Genomic DNA, 17,813 nt, shown 5'->3' with positions numbered 1-17,813 from the left:
CCTGGTACACATTACCTGATTTGTTTCCTAAACCAGCAGCCCCCTTCCCAAAGCCCTATTCAAGAACCACTTTGCACATGCTGTCAACAGTGGTGCGAGAGCACTGGAGCCAGAGTGGTAATGTGTTCATTGCCAAAGACAGGGACAGCAAATATGCTTTAAAACAATTTTCAGAGAGGTAGCCAGCCATGCTAGTCCATTGCAGCAAAAACAAAGCAATTTGTGACACTTCAAGTCTCACACATCTGATGAGGGCATGAGACCTCCACCCCTAAACCCTAGAAATTAATAAATGGTAGGATTTTGATTATTTGGGAAGGGAGGATATAAGCTACAGAGGAATTCCTGAGCTAGCCTAGCAAAGTGACCTGGCCAAACTAGGGCCATTAAGAAGAAACAATACAGGGCCACTGAGAGCCATTGGCAATGCAATAGAACTGTCCTCCCCACTGAGGTGTGAACAGAGACTGGGGTTTGGAAGGTTGCCAGGGTAACTGGGTGTGAGGTGACAGGAAAAGAGAGTTTTTAGCAGGGTGTTCTGAGAAAAAGAAGGAAGAAGACAGACAGGGATCCATCTTGGACACGTTGGCTGAAGGCTGGCTGCACTGCTGTGGGGGACAAGCCCCTCTTGAAATGACCATGCTGTAAGCTCTGGACTCCCTCCATGCAGACTGAAGGTGTAAATAGGTGGATGAACCATGTTTCTTAAGGCAATGACAGTCTCCACCATGTCTCAGTTCTCAAGGAACACACACCCTGGGTGAGTGCCTGGAACCCCTTGTGATCTTTCTTTCTTTCTTTCTTTCTTTCTAGTTTTTTATTGATACAACAGGAAAAAAGGAAAAAACACAAATACCAAATTACACACGAGAATAACCATAGACACATAATTTTCTTAGCAAACAATAAAACATCTATTGGTCTTAACACTAAAGACCCAACCTCCCGTCTATTCCATATTTCAAATTCATATTGCTTATTGCCAATACACACTTTTATCATAATTAAACTTATTCTTAATAAATCTAATTTCTTATATCTACCTTGCAACTATTACTGAAGTTACTCGAATGCTGCAACTGAATTTAAACTACTATATGTATTTTTCAGATATTCTTTGAAAACCTCCCATTTTGAAACAAATTCCTGTTTTGATTTATTCTTTATTTTTTCTGATAAACCATCTAATTTGGCATATTCTGTCAGCTTTTGAATCCAATCTTGTATAAAAGGGATTTCATTACTCTTCCACTTTGCTGCGATCAAAACTCTTGCTGCCGCCGTTGCATATAAAAAGATACCCTTCCTCTTTTGTGGAATATCCAAATCTGTTATTCCCAGGAGGTAGGCCTCTGGTTTTTTCTTGAAAGAGATATTTATCATTTTTTGCAGTTCTGCATGGATATTCTCCCAGAATACCTGTATTTTCCTACATATCCACCACATATGGTAGAATGTTCCTGAGTCTTCGCATCTCCAACAATTACTTGACACATTTTTATACATTTTTGAAAGTTTCCATGGTGTTAGATACCATCGATGTTGCATTTTTTGAAAGTTCTCTCTAATTGTGAAACAATTTGTGAATTTCCAATTGATCTTCCATAATTTTTCCCATTGGGCCATGGTTATTGAATGGCCAAAATCCTGGGACCACCTCACCATTGCCACTGTTATCTCCTCCTCCTTGACTGTCCAGTCAAGGAGGAGTCGATAAGTTTGGAAATATCTTTCTATTGCTCAGCAGAGAGTGGAGATGGCACCCAACTTTTGTAAAAATATATTGAAGCTGACAAAGAGGAAATCCAGGTTTGGTTCTAACTAAGTTTTTAATTTAAATATTGAATAAGGCTATGAGATGAAGCAACGTGTCACGGAGTGCTTCCCCCAGCCAACATTAATACCAAACAGGAAGTACCTTGTACAAAAGATACCTGCTAACACAGAGCTTTGAAGTTGAAGCTACTGATTGCGTGTCACATTTCCTGTTCCAGTTACGCTGGTCCTGCTAGCCCATTTGGCTGTTAGCAATCACAAAAGAGATTGGCACAATTCCCATGTGGATTGACAGTATCAGATTCACTTACAACACCCAACTCTTACATTTGTCCATTACCTTTTCCTATTTCTCTTGTTTTATACTAAGGAAGGGTGGATACCAGGTTGTTGGGGGGGGGCAATTTTAGATAAAATTATAGCCCCAGAGAGGGGAATTGTTATAAGACATCTAAGGTCATAAATAAAATGAATGTTCATGAGCGCACAAGGGAAAAATACATACATAAACCACATGTTTGAAATAGTATAGGAGAGCAGTACTGAAGCCATCTTGACTCTTAACGACCCCAAATATTTCCTCTGCAGAAGGAAATATCTTGGAAACACTTTTCCAAATAGTTCTTTCCACTTACAAATTCTTCAAATCCTGTCAAAAGGGCATATTTTGTGTATGAACAGAAGGCAGCTTGTGTGGTCTCCGTGTCTTTTGCCAAGGGAGTGGAGAAACAGCTTGAGGGATAACTTTGAGCAGACTACTAGCAGTAAAGGAAAGGATTATACAGTCTCTCTTTTGGTACTCTCTATGGTAGTCCCCAAGGTATCTTTTCAATAACAAATAAATTGGGACACAAAAAAATGCAATGTGTAACTAGCAGTCTGGCCCCAAAGAACATCACTTTTCTAAACAGCTCATTTTAACATACAAGTTTGTATTACCATTTTGAGCCGGGTAACTGTTTAGGCAACATGTGAGCAAGTGAGGCTGCTGCGAGATTAATTTTTATTAAGTCTTTTTCACAACATCAGGGCTGCTTAAGCTTATGTCAATTAAATTTATATCCAGATAATTAAACATTCATTTGGAACATCAACTCTGTCCTCAAAGGCTCAGGCAAGAGACACCTGGGTCATTTCATCTCTGCAGGCTGCAAAGCATTAATGGATGAAAAAAAGAAACCCTCAGCAGGTCTGTATTAATTATCTTTCCACCTCTCCTCATACTGCCCTCATGGAAGATAAGGGTCACTGCAAGTCAGAATGACCTAGCCAGAAGCTTCCTACTCGCTCCATTGTCGAATTACCCAATTTTTCACACTGAAAAGCCAGATCATTGCATTCACGTAGTGCAGACTCCTAAGCCAAGCCTCCACCTCCACTCACCAGCCAGTGCAAAGCAGTTCTTTGTACAGCTACCATCAATTCCATTTTCTGCCTAGCAGTATTTCAGTGTTAAAGAGTTTTGCCATAGGAATAAATAATCATTCAATAGCTAGAATGCATAAAGGACAAGGTTACAGTCAGGAAAATTATAATAACAGTTTGCTTTCTTCCCATTTCCACCTGAATCCACACACACACACACAGAGAGAGAGAGATTTAATGGTTTTTTATTGAACTAAGGTACCAAATGTGAAAATCAGACTGCATTTCAGAGTATTCTCAAGGCTAAACTAGAGGGCAGGTGATCCACATTTTTAAGCACAGATTTCTCCCAGCCATAAAGAAAGTGGGTACATATTTTTAAGCAAATGAGTCACACAGGTGAGGAGTACAGAGCCATCCCGCTGCAGTTTCTTAAGTCTGCCTGCTTGCCCGCCCCACAACATACACTAGCACTGGGCATGGGCATAGCCCGAGGGCAGGAAGGCAGCCACCCCATAAATCAGGTAAATAAACAAAATTACTTAGCTAAGAGTAGAAGTGATCAGAATATTTGAAATTGAAACGCTTGCTGAGGTCACTTTGATGATGTTGTGGCACATTCTAGTGAAACAACTGGCAACCCAACTGAGCAATAGGCGTGGCTTCTGGGAACTGACCAATCGCGTCACAGGTAGTGCGGTTCTGGAACAGGTCCCTGCCCCCTTCCTCATGGAGTTGCCCATGCACCAGGAGCTTCCCTCCTCCAGTGCTGGACTGGCGAAAAGTGCTTGGAGAGAGGGGCAGTAGTTGGAAAGGTAAGCAGCTGCAGAAGAAAGTCTTCCATGGACATAGCCAGGCTTTATGTTGGGAGGGGGGAAGGCTTCATGTTAGGGGGGGGTCAAAACCTCAGTTAGTTAAGTATTTTTTTATTGATTTACTTGATGTGGGGGCTGCTGCCCTCCTGCTTCTCATCCCCCCTGGCTACTCCCATGGCTTCTGAACCCCTCATGTTTCAGTTAAAAGTGGAAGCCTCGTCTTTCTACATGATTAGGGAAGGCACATTTTCAGTGCAAGGATCTGCCGCCATTGTGACTTGCCTCTGCCTTGTTAGGAGAGGAAATCTACTAACTCAGTGTGACAAGATCTGGTGGCTGAGCAGATATCAAATAATCATCTGGCTCAAAAAGGCAGAACGGCGGGTTACGCAATACTCGCCCCGACTTGAGCTGCCCTGTATAATGTACAGCAAATGTTGGTGGTTTCAAGTTGAGCCAAAGGGACCAGCGGAGGGGTAAGGGGATATGAAAAGGGAGAAGGTTACAATTAGAATGCATTGCATGCTTTACATGCAAAAGGTCTCACCAGCATCTCCAGGTAAGCCTAAAAAGGACTCCTGTGTGAAACTGTCAAAAACCACTGCCAGTCAAGAGTACACAACTACAGAGCTGGGTGAACCAGTGGACTTGGTCTACGGCAGCTTCGGCTGTTTCTAATAAGCCATATTACGAGTATGATCATCTCCCTTGCTCTGTAGAATCTGTCCCATTTGATTACTAGTGATCTGACCATCTAAGCTGCCATGCACCATGAAAATGTATACAAATGTGCCTAGAAAAGATGTTTGACAACATCTTAGGAGAATGCAAGGTTATTACACTACTATTGCATCAATCACACGCTTGCCTAGACTGACTGCAGCATTTGAGGAAAATTGGCAGGGGAGCCTTATGGCATCTCTTCTTCCCACACGTCCCTGCGAATCTGGAAAAGTAGAACTGATACCTCGTTTTCTTATGTTTTGCTCCTTTTATTGTGATATTTTGTAAGATTTTTACTGAGCTCTTTTCACAGAGATTCTCAGGACAATATGGTGCATTTTGTGCTTTTTAAAAATTCTTTTTAAAGCAGAATGCATCCACATTTTCCAGTGTGGCTAAATATTGTGTTGCTGCATGTAAAACTCACCAGGGACTGATTTTGGCAGAGTTATAATTTTGTTTTCCATGCCTGGTGTTTTATAACACAATACAGTTCCTACTAATTTCATTTTCGCGGTTCTCCATTTTGTTTTGTTTGGTATTATTTTACATATTTCTGCAAAGTTTGTTTTCTCTTTCATACTAATGATTGACCATAATAAGGAGGTTGACTGATGGATAGACTGATTTTCACACACCTTGATTGGTCTACAACTATACCACTCATGATGACAACAAAGTATCTGTGTGCGTTAACTTGGCAGCTTGCTTGCAAGAAGAGAGAACAGTGACTTTTATGTTGTTTTCATACAGCGTGTAAACTCTTCATTCATTACTATAGCCAGTGGACCATGGACATCTATCTTTATAGGAGGAAGGGCCTCAGGAATTGTGAATTTCTCCTGCCTGATTTCATCCTGTTCTGATGGCCTGAAAAATTAAAGGGGAGGTTGCTGATGACTATGAGGATGAGGCATGTCAATAAGGCAAGATCACTCATAGTTCTCTCCCTGCTTAAAGGCTGCAGTGAATGGAAGCTTGCCAGTATTCTATCTGCCACACCCAGCTTACCTGAGATGAAGGACATTTCAGCGTCACTGGCTTAAATAAAGGGTGTAGCCCACAGAAAGGACAGGCTGCAGCGTGCCGTCCTGACTTTATCTCAAAGCCTGATGGAAGGAAAGCCTCACTTTTCCCCCTTATCCAGACTTATTTAATAGTCCACCACTGGATTAGCTGCAGCACTCCATCTCCATGGATAAACCTTTTTGATTTTAGTTCTAGAACCACACGGAGTTCTCCTGCATTTGGGTGTTGCTGATTTTGCTGTTCTCCACCTGCTCCCCGCAGTGCCTGATCAAAAGACGTGTATTAATGAGCCAAATTCCTTCTCCATCAAGTCAAACCTTGGAAGAAATTGAGATAATCAAGTCTGACAACACAGGAGAAGCTGAATCAATAGCAGGGCATGTTCTGCAATCTTCCTGCCTGTCATTTCAGGGAAACAGAAAAGGTATTATTAGGTGGTTTGAAAATTCTTTCCCATTAGGTTTTTACTGTTTTGCAAGTATCCTCTTTCTGTGTGTGGGTTGTTGCATGTAAGCCTAAGAGAGCTACCAATTACAGAATCTGCTAAATGCCTGGCATCTTTTTACAAAATCGTGTCAACATTTTTGACACCACCTTCCTTTCTCAACAAGCGCCTTCACTGAGACACTTAACCTAAAGGTAAAAAGGTAAAGATACCCCTGCCCGTACGGGCCAGTCTTGCCAGACTCTGGGGTTGTGCGCCCATCTCACTTAAGAGGCCAGGGGCCAGCGCTGTCCGGAGACACTTCCGGGTCACGTGGCCAGCGTGACATCGCTGCTCTGGCGAGCCAGAGCCGCACACGGAAACGCCGTTTACCTTCCCGCTGACACTTAACCTACTCCAGTTTTATTTAGTGCTAACGAGCACAACCAGGAATTAGAATATTGGTGAAATGCCAAAACATTGGTGGGGTTTTTCAGTTTGACCATAAGTGATACAAGGAGATAACATTTCCAGACATTAAGCAGGAACTCTGTAATAAAAATGAATCTTTCTTTCTTTCTTTCTTTCTTTCTTTCTTTCTTAGCTGTGCAAAATTTGACCCTGACTCCACTCCCTGTTCACTTTTGCCATTGATGATTCTTTTGGTCTAGAACAGTGTTTCTCAAAGAGTGTGGCCTTTCAGTGGTCCTTGGTCCACTTTCAGGTGGGCCTCAGTGCCACATCTTGCTCAAGGCCTCCTCAGCTGCCTGTCACTTGCCCCCTTGCTACTCCATAGTCCTTTAGCTAGACCAATACCAGCGCCAGCAACTTCTCCCATGCTAAGTAACAGTGGCTGGGGGACAACGAGGTTTGACTTTGTGTGTGTCCCTCCTCTGAGGGGAAATGGCTGGATAAGGTGATGGAGGAAACTAGAAAGCGAAATAAAAGGTGAGGGATAGCTCAGGCTATAGAGCATGAGACTCTTTTAATCTCAGGGTTGTGGGTTCAAGTTAGATGAAAGATCCCTGCATTGAAGGGGGTTGGACTAGATGATGGTCATTGTCCCATCCAACTCTAAGATTCTTAAATGTATGGAATTTGGCAACAACAAACCAAACAGACACAGAATTGAAAAAGGAATAAGGGGAAAGCTGTTGTAGGAGAAAGAAGTGAATGTAGGAGGGAGTGAGGAAAGAAACTGGCATAGTGGTGGTGAGGAGAATAAGTATGAGCTGAATGTGAAGGGTGAAGAATTTACAGGAGAAGGATAAAAATACTTTGAGACACATGTGGGGGAGAGAAAAGAAAAAATATATAAAAGAAAAAGAGGCTGATACAATATCTACAGAAGAAATGTCTGTCGTTCGCTTAAGGAAAGCTCATTGCCACAAGGAAAGCTCTTCAGCAAAAAAAATAGCAATTTCCAGTGTGATATTTTAATTCCTCCCCTGGTGTTGGGAGTGTTGCCCATTGGGACCCTGGAGATCCACTGCCAGTGTGTGTGGCACTACTTTACAATATTGCACTACTTGATGGACTAGTGGATCTGACTCAGCATAAGACAGCTTCCTCTGCTTCATCATGGATAAAACTAGAGATTTCTACACCTTGCAAAATATTTTACCCCCAAACCAACACTTGCCAGGAAAAACGAATGGAAAAATAAAACAAGCAACACAGGGAATAAAAACGCTGCCTTTCCTCCCCACATATAAGCAACTTCAGCCCTTCATATCAAATTATTCTAACAGCCACAATTGAATGCAGGCTTTCAGCCTTATATAATCAAAATCTAAAGCACAGTTTAAGAATTCTTCAAGGTTTAAGGCAGGCATAGGTAAAATCGGCCCTCCAGATGTTCTGGGACTACAGTTCCCATCATCCCTGACCACTGGTCCTGTTAGCTAGGGTTCATGGGAGCTGTAGTCCCAAAACATCTGGAGGGCCGAGTTTGCCTATGCCTGGTCTAAGGCCTGTCAGACATCCTGCCATTTCTCTAGATTTAGCAGCTAACTTGGCATCACTTGGCAGTCCTGTATGAGACAGGACAAAGCTTTCTACACAGAGGTACCAGTTTGCTAAATACCACTGTGCCCTTATAAGTCTCATTTCTGGGTTCTTTTTCTAGTATGTAGGGACAGAGGTTGGTCACCTATGGCTCTTTCCTTATAGTAAACCTTCAATGCCATGAAGGAACGTGAAGCAGCAGGTTTGAAGTCGCTCTTTTGGGGATCATTTCCAGTTTGCAGGGGGCTGGCAATCTGTTTTGCTGCTTGCTCTTATTCTGGATCTATGATCCTTCTGAGTGACATCGGCTCTCCTCTGTCTTCCCTGTTGCTGGCACTGTTCAATACATACCAGTCTCTCTGTGGCTGTGACTACTATCTTCCCCAGTGGCATTGCCTAGACTGCGCAGTATACAGCCATCTGAAGGAAATCTGTAGCATTGTTTGTAACGGTTGCAGCTCTGGGGGAAATGTGTATTTCTGCACTGAATGTTCAATCCTTTAGCCAATCTAAAAATGCTCCCTTTTTTTGTTTCCCATTGTGTTTTGTTTTTCTTCAAGAGACCAAAACTCACAACATTTTCTGACTTTGAGAAGGGTTTTCAGTATTGGAAAAACTTGAATCCCTCTGTACAAATTCATTAAAATGCATCTCATCACAGACACTGATAGACAACGTGTAAAGACTTCGAAAGATTAAGAATTGGTAAAACTCTGGATGCTAAAAACAGCCTTTAAGAAGAGACTGAGAAATGGCAAAACATTCTAAAAGTTGCTGTCAATGTTATCATTTTTTGTGCCCAAGACAACTTGGTACTTCATTGAGGCAATTGGAGGGAAATTTCATGGGAGACTGGTATATTCCTCAGCAATGTTCCCCCCCCCAAAAAAAAATGTTTAGGGGTACTCTCATTTTCCTATTCCTGTTAAAATACTGCCCCTCAATGAGGCCAAACTTAGATTCACAAAATGTTTAGGGGTATGCGTCTCCCTGCGTCCCCCCAGAAAAGAAAGCACTGTTCCTCAGTACCTTGGAATTGATAAGCGCTCAGCTAGCAGCTCACATGACCTATGTGAATGCAAGTAAATAAGTTCTGTGTTATCCCTCCCAAAATATATATATGAAAATGAGTTGATTGAGTTGATAGCAGGGAAAGCAAAGAATGAGAGATATTGGGGGAAATTAAAGCAGCAAAATATTTTTCTATCATCTTCAACTGCACCCCAAATAGTGCTTAGATGGAGCAGATGAGCCAAGTTATATGGTTATGATTTTGTAAACACAAATGAAAAAACAGGAAAGGGCATTTCAAATGATAATTTATTAAAACTGCAGGCAGACGGTTTGAAAATTAATGGCTGCCATAGTCAAGCGTATGATAATGGCAGCAGCATTGCTGGAAAATACAATGGCAAACAAGCAAGATTATCTCAGGTTTATGATTTGGTGAGATACATACCCTGTGCTGCCCACAGTTTAAATCTTGTTGGATACCAGGCTGCAAGTGTTTGAGCAATGATTGTAATTTTTTTGGAACTGTACAACAACTCCTCAATTTTTTTTCAGTGGTTCCACAGGAAAATAGCGAGTTTTAATGGACACACTTGGAGTTTCTTTAAAAGGTCACAGTGATACGAGGTGGTCATCCAAACAGAGAGCAATTAGTGCTTTTTGAAAGTCAGTAAATTGTGTTTTTTCAGTACTGCATGACATGGCAGATCACAGAAATTATAGCAATGGAACAGCTTTTGGAGCACAAGATTTAATCAAACAAATAGACTTCACATTTTGTTCTGCCTTCTTCAAAGATGGGGAAGAATACTGAGTTGCATCAAACAAGTGTATATAAGAGTACTCTCTGGATGAAATTTAGCCAAACATCAAGACTGCACTTCGAGTTTATGTAACCTTACCAATGACTGTGGCATCTTGCGAACGCAGCTTTAGCAAGCTCAAGTTGATAAAGTCTCTGTTGTACTGTGAACCAAGAAAGATTGACCAGCCTTGCCTTATTATCAATCAAACATGAAGTGGTTTCACAGATTATTGTAGATGCCATAGCAAATTTGCTTCAGTCAAAGCAAGAAAAGTGAAATTTTAACTTGTTCATACACATAGATTTATAAGTAATAAAATACTGTTTAAACACATTAGACCAGATGTTTCTTTTAATCCTGCATCTCCATACTATGCCAAAGTAGATCATGTAATTTTTTCAAAATAAATAGGAACAGGAAAATAAGTATTTAAAAAAAGGTCATAAAAGAATATGATGAGTTAGTAATATAAGTTTTAGTCAGGGTTAGTAATCCAGGGTTAAGGTAAATCAATGTATTATAGGATATCACTGATTTATGCATATAGTGTACATTGATCTACTGCTTATAGTGCATAACTGAGTTATGTACTTTATTATTTGCACCATTATATTACATGGAGCATTTAATTGATGAAATTAAAGCATTCCCATCTAAACCAACAGTAGTTAATTTCATTTTAGCAGTAATTTTTAGACAAATAATGTGGCTATTGTGGTAAAGTAATTTTTTTGGTGGGCGGGGGCACTGATACAGCTCCTTGCCAAGGGTGCGAGGGTCCCTAGGTATGCCCCTGCCCAAACTCATAACAATACACTCCACAAAGTATCCTCTAATGATACACAAGGGCACACACATTTACCCATCAATGCAGAGCAGATCTTAAATGTGGCACAGTTTGTTATCTTGAGAATTTCTGTTTACTACAGGCAGCTATTCCACTGTCCTGCAGGCTACCTCGGATCTCCCAGAGAGGCAGCCCCTAAAGGGTCTTTTCCAAAGCTACTGCTTCCATTCATTGCTTTTCTCTCTCCCAAACACAAAGCTCTTCCCTCAGTCAGAGGTGTTGTCCTGAGAGGCCTGAGACTCTTCAAAATAAAAACCTAGATTCAAGACTGCTTTTCAGACAGCAGGCTTACAGCTATATGCAAACTGAGGTCCTTCCTTCCATAATCCCCTACCATGCCACACCTGCCTACCTACTGTATGTTCCAAGATGGCCTGGTCTCTGTGTTTAGCCCATAGCATTCTGGGATCATGGTCTGGTTCAAGAAATGGACCTGCCCTAAACATGACATGGGATCTTCTGAAAGCTAATAGCTTCCTGTGTTCAGAACATTCCAGAGAGGCCTCCATATCAAGAAACCATCTTGTGACAATCACCTCTCCTAAAGACAAAACAAAAAAAATTCCTTCCAGTAGCACCTTAAAGACCAACTAAGTCAGTTCTTGGTATGAGCTTTCGTGTGCATGCACACTTCTTCAGTATCTGAACAAAAAAAATTCCTTCCAGTAGCACCTTAAAGACCAACTAAGTCAGTTCTTGGTATGAGCTTTCGTGTGCATGCACACTTCTTCAGTATCTGAAGAAGTGTGCATGCACACGAAAGCTCATACCAAGAACTGACTTAGTTGGTCTTTAAGGTGCTACTGGAAGGAATTTTTTTTGTTTTGACTATGGCAGACCAACACAGGCTACCTATCTGTAACTCTCCTAAAGAGACATTCACTAGCCATCCAGGAACATCAAACAACCATTAATCTTCTTTTGCCTGACAAAGAATTTGGCCATTGGTCATGATAAGTTGTTGAGGAAGTAGTTCTGCTAATTCCCTTACAAACAGATGAAAATGTTTCTTGAGTTGGGGAGAGGGGCATGGTATTTGTCACAAACTTCTTCTTTTTTTAATACTCCTGCAAGGCTGCAGATAAGAACATTTGTGATGTACAAAAGAGGACAGAATGTTCCACTTTCCCATTGCCTAAAAGTATACTTGTCTTGACATTACAATTAGAACATGCTGCAGTGCCTTGCTTTTGAACACTCCCCTCACCCCAGCAGGTACTGCTTGTACCCTTGATAAAATGCTGATCCGCTCCTTCTAGCTCTGCTAAATACTTTCAGCTAGCCAGGAACAATAATGGTGCATTATATTTTATCCCAATAGCCCTATTACTAAGCACAAAGATGCTGGCGGCGTGAGTGACAATATCTGCATCGCCTGGATTCTTGTTTCTTGCTGTCTCCAGAGTCTCCTACTTGCTCAGTTACATGGAAACAATTTATGAACATCCTTTAGCAACATGAATGTCTGCTTGTAAGAAACTTGTTTCTTTAATCACTACTGTCAGCCTCCCTCATCCCCACTCCCCTACTCCCACCCCCACCCCTGCCAAACCTACTGCAATTCACTCGCTTCTTGCTTTTCTCCATGGGCAGTATATATTGATGCAGCAGCAATGTTTGGAGTTTCACTTCATTGCTTTGGGCATAAAATCACACAAAAGGAACACGGATATAGGGAAGACACAGTCATTTTCATGCCCAGAATATACTTTGAAAGACACTTATTACAATATAATTTTGCCTTCCCTTAAAATGCATTCATGGAAAAAATCATATTCGCATAGATTTCATGTTAATAGAGCCTTCTGCACCCTGATCTTAAAACATACTGGCCACTGTATGGAGGCCCACTGTAAGGTGTGTTCTGAGCCTTTGGGTGGGCCTAATGGCATGTGCAGAGCCATCTCTGCCTTTGACTTTATTCATCTCCCTTCCAACAGGCAATTCTGCATAGCATCAAAAATAATAATAGAATCATGCTGCATTAGAAACTGCTTTCAAAACTTCCCCAAGGTTTGGAATAGATTTGCGTCATGGTGGGGTGGGGGCTGCAACTGAGAGATTAAGAAAGTGGAGCCCATCAAGGATTGGCTTGGGGACATGTACTTTTTAGCATATTCATAAATGATATGGAGTTAGGAATGAGCGTTAATGTGGCCAAGTTTGCTGATTAAGCCCAGTTGTTCAGAAAGGTTGAAACACATAAGAAGTGGCAAAAGCTTAATGATGATGATGATGATGATAATGATAACAACAACAACAACAATATATTATAATGATGATGATGATGATAACAACAACAACAACAACATGTTGTTGTTGTTGTTGTTGCTGTTGCTGTTGTTGTTGTTGTTGTTGTTGTTGTTGTTGTTGTTGTTGTTGTTGTTGTTACCCCGCCCATCTGGCTGGGTTTCTCCAGCCACTCTGGGCAGACTCCAACAAAATATTAAATCTCTCTCCAGGCTGCATAAATGGGCAGTAAAACAGCAGATGCTGTTCAGCGTCAGCAAGTATACACCAGTAGTAGTCAGCAGTGCTTATCTGACCTTCTGCAACTGCAGTCACTGCACCTTCCTAGGAGGGGTGAAATGGCAGTGAGGATGGTGTGGTGCAAACGCACCAATGGGAGCAGTGAAATGGCTCTGCTATTGTGTTCGCACCACACCGACCGACCTCCCGCCTTGTACCTCCCCATCCCAGTAAGCCGGTGATGAGAAGTCAGGTGAGCACCCCTGCTGATCACCACCGAGGCACATTGGACAAAAAAATATATATTATCACACACACACACACTAGTATGATCTGAACTGACATTGACTGACCTTGGGGTCCTAGCAGACAGCTCAAGGATGGTGTTGATCCAGTGTGCAGTTGCTGTGAAAGGGCAATAGGTTCTACCTCTCTGTTCAGTCTTTGCGTGTCTCTGTGTGTTCATTTTTATGTACCGTTCTGGTCACCTGCCTCAGAAAGGATATTGTAGAATTGGAAAAGGTAAAGGTCAAACAAAATGATCAAGAGGTTAGAGCAGCTCCCTTATGAAGAAAGGCAACAATTTTGGGGGTGTTTTAATTTAGAATAAAAGTGAGTTACAGCGGGGACATGATAGAGGTGTGGAGGATGTGGATAAAGATAGGGTTTTTTTCATCCTCAAACATAATACAAGGTCATTCAGTGAACTTGAACACTGGAAGATTCCAGACAGAGAAAATAAAGTTTTTCACATAGAAGAAGAGGAGTCTGGATTTGATATCCCACTTTGTCACTACCTGAAGGAGTCTCAAAGCAGCTAACATTCTCCTTTCCCTTCCTCCCCCACAACAAACACTCTGTGAGGTGAGTGGGGCTGAGAGACTTCAGAAAAGTGTGACTGGCCCAAGGTCACCCAGCAGGTGCATGTGGAGGAGCAGAGACGCGAACCCGGCTCCCCAGATTACGAATCTACCGCTCTTAACCACTACACCACACTGGCCCTCACACACTGTAGTTAATCTATGGAACTTGCTCTCACAGGAGCCAGTGATGGACACCAACCTGGCTTTAAAAGAGAACGAGACAGCACTTCCGGAGGCGGCGCAAAACAGCAATGGCGGTCCTCTTTACTCAGTGAAGAGGGGCTCCGCGAAAAAGGGTCGTCCGCTACGGCAAAGCGGAGACCCATCAAGAAAAACCGCAGGCAGAGTGACCCTGCGGCCGTGGGACTCGGCGGGTGCCCAAAGCCCCCCCCCCCCGGAAACGAAGAAGGAGCTCCGTAAGGGGCTCCGGAACGTGAAAGGGGGAGCGGCGCTGTGAGTTCATCGCTCTTTTCGTGGACGCAAAGCCGCGCTGCTGCTGCTGATGAGCGCCGACCTTTCTTCTTGAAAACATCAAAATTGGCTGCTACATACCCGTGAGTAAGGGGAGTTAAACATCGGAAAAACTTGGGAATTTGGTTGAAATTCGGCTGAAAACGGGAGGCGAGTAACAGGAAGTCCGTCTCCCGATCCTGCTAACCAGATTAAAGCAACTGCTCAGAAGAGCGCTGAAGCGCTTAAAAGGGACTGTAAAAGTAAAACGAGGGTGTATTTGACAGACTTTGTAGTGAAAAGACAAGCAGGAAATCTTTGCAAAATTTGTGGATCTTATTTTTGGGACCTTCTTCCTAATTTTGAGCTATGTGGAGTTAAAAGGGACAACCCAGCTATCGGGCTGTCAGTGTGCAAAAGAGAACTGTCAAACTGCTGATACTGTTATTGGAGTTTAAACTGATACATAGACTGAGACACTAAAGTTTAAACATTGTTGCTGGGACCTTTCTTGACACCTTGTGGCCTTTCTTCAAGAAAAAGAAAGCCTGGGGAAACTTCCTTTTGTGCTCTGGAACTACTAAAGACTTAACATAGGGAATATAAGAACTTCAATGGCGGACAAGAGTCCTCTCCTTCCTTGAAACTTTGAAATACCACCACCTAGAGGATTGTGGAGACATAGAGGCCTGGGAACTGTACTTTATTGTGATTCTCTGTGGTTAAATTGTTTACACTCTGGACTTGTCTAACTTATGAAACAAAAGAAAATTTGACCTTGAACAGAGGCAGGTGTGGAATGAGCGGCACAGGGAGAACAAGAGCAGCTAAAGATAAAGAAAAAGAAAAGAAACCATGGCAACTTGTTAAAACAACCCTATCTCATCAACGAAGATCATCCGTCCCAACTGTGCTGACAGCACAGGAGGTGGAAATTGAAGAGCCTGCTGCAGAAGATATGGCAACTGGAGGATCTGAAATAGTCCTGAAACAAATCTTGGAACAACTGGCAATTTTAAACCAAAAAGTGGACAATCAATCATCAAAAATTGACCAAGCTACATCCTCTATTAGTAAATTATCCGAGCAAGTTTCTCATCATACTCAGGCAATTGAAAAATTGCAAGGGGCAACGACTGAAAATTATAAACTTGCTGTGGAAGCTTGTCAAAAAGCAGAACAGGCGAACAAAAAGGTTGATGAGATTAGGGGGGAAGTAAGGCCTCTGAAAAGACAGGTAGGGGAACAACAAGCCTACCTGTCATTGGTTGAATTGAAAAGTAAGGAAAATAATCTCAGATTAAGGGCTATCCCAGAACTGGAGGAAGGAAATCTACAGGGATTTTTAACACTTTTGTTGTCCAAATTCTGGGGGATTGAGGAAGATAAGGACTTTAAAATTGTGACTGCCTTTAGACTGGGAAAATTGATAAAGAAGGACAAGTCCAGAGACTGTTTGGTTATTCTGAGATCGAGAGAGGAAAGAGACAAGATACTAGGCCTACATTTTAAAAAATCTTTGGAGATAGAAGGTAAAAAGGCTGAAATTTACAGAGATATACCTAAACACCTTTTGGATCTTAGGACCACTTATACAGATTTGACCAAACTGTTGAGATACAACACAATCCCTTATAGGTGGGAGTTTCCGCAAGGATTATCATTTACCTACAAAGGAAGGAAAGTAAGAATTAAAAAACCGGAGGACCAACAGAAGTTCCTACACGACCACGAGGAGGACCTCCAGAAAGGAGCTGCAGCTTCTTGGCCTCCACCACCACCGGGACCATCTCCAAAGCCTACACCGCCTGGATCTGGACCAGCATTACCACCTCCGGGATCGGAGGGAAACCTAGACACCCCACTGTAGACCCACCAATTAGACCAGGATGTCGCTGCAGCTTCTTAGTTGGAATATAAATGGCGGAAATTCTCCGGAAAAAAGAAGAAAAGTATTTCATATTTTGAAAAAAGAACAATTGGACATTATTTGCCTGCAAGAAACGCATGTGACAAGGCTCCACAGAAAAGTGCTAATTAATAAAAGACTAGGCCAAGAATTTATCTCTTCGGACAAAGTGAAGAAAAGAGGAGTGGTGATATATGCAAAGGAGAGCCTGTCACCGAAATTCTTATTTAAAGATGAACACGGCAGGATTTTGGCGATTGAAATTCAGACACAAGGAGAAAAATTTCTGATATTAGGAATATACGCCCCAAATGAAGGAAAATCGGAATTTTTCAGGAAGCTGCATGAGATTATGCTGGATTACCTAGACTACAACAACATCATCATGATGGGTGATATGAATGGGGTTGTGTCTGTAAATATGGATAAGTCGCAAAGTGCTAACATAACGAAAGATGGCAGACTACCTAAAACTTTTTTTGAAATGACTGACAATGTGGACTTAATTGACATATGGAGGGTTAAGAACCCCCTAGGAAAAGAAGGGACTTTCTTTTCTGAAGCTCATCTGACATGGACACGAATCGACCAAATATGGATAACTAGAGGACTGGCACCCAGGACTAGAAAGGTGGAAATCTGCCCAAAAACCTGCTCCGACCATAATGCTTTGAAAATGGAATTGAGACTAAATACAACCGGATCCTTCAGATGGAAAATGAATGACACCTTATTAAGGGATGAGAAGATTGTTAAGAAGGCCCAAAAAACTTTAAAGGATTATTTTGAGATAAATTTAAATACCACCGTGGAAAAAAGAATAATCTGGGACGCAAGTAAAGCAGTTATGAGAGGGTTTCTAATACAACAAAACACGATCAAGAAAAAGCTCTGGAATGAAAAGAAGGAGAAGATATTGGGAAAAATAAGAGATGGAGAAAAAAAACTAAGATCTAGGCCCAAGTCGAAGGAAGTGCTGAGAGAAGTGAAATTTTTCCAAGCACAATATTTGAAACTGATAAATCAAGAGGTGGAATGGAGAATTAAACAAATGAAACAAAGATCTTTTGAATCAGCAAACAAGTGTGGGAAACTGCTAGCATGGCAGTTGAAAAAGAGACAAAAACTTAATACAGTTACAAATCTAGAGATTGAAGGGAGAATGGTTCAGAAACCCGAGGAAATTAGAAAGTGCTTCCAGAGATATTTCAAAGAACTTTATTCACAAGGGCCACAGAAAGATTCGGAGGTGGACCAATTTCTTAAAATCAATGGATTACAGAAAATACCTCAGGAAATGAGAACAATCCTGAACAGTA

At 41.8% G+C, this 17,813-nt stretch overlaps 1 long non-coding RNA gene across 1 annotated transcript; it reads left to right on the top strand.

Annotated features, from left to right (window-relative positions):
- Positions 1-3,874: 3,874 nt before the first annotated feature.
- LOC310840834 lies at positions 3,875-10,137 on the top strand. Its single transcript, XR_014562188.1, has 3 exons — positions 3,875-3,956; positions 5,970-6,132; positions 9,706-10,137. It is a non-coding gene; the product is annotated as an uncharacterized lncRNA (long non-coding RNA).
- The last annotated feature ends 7,676 nt before the right edge of the window (positions 10,138-17,813 follow it).

The sequence above is a fragment of the Podarcis gaigeae genome, assembly GCF_964106915.1.
Source record: "Podarcis gaigeae genome assembly, chromosome: 3".
Lineage (NCBI taxonomy): Eukaryota > Metazoa > Chordata > Lepidosauria > Squamata > Lacertidae > Podarcis > Podarcis gaigeae.
The sequence above is the reverse complement of the archived record's forward strand: the minus strand, read 5'-3'. Positions and strand labels throughout refer to the sequence as shown.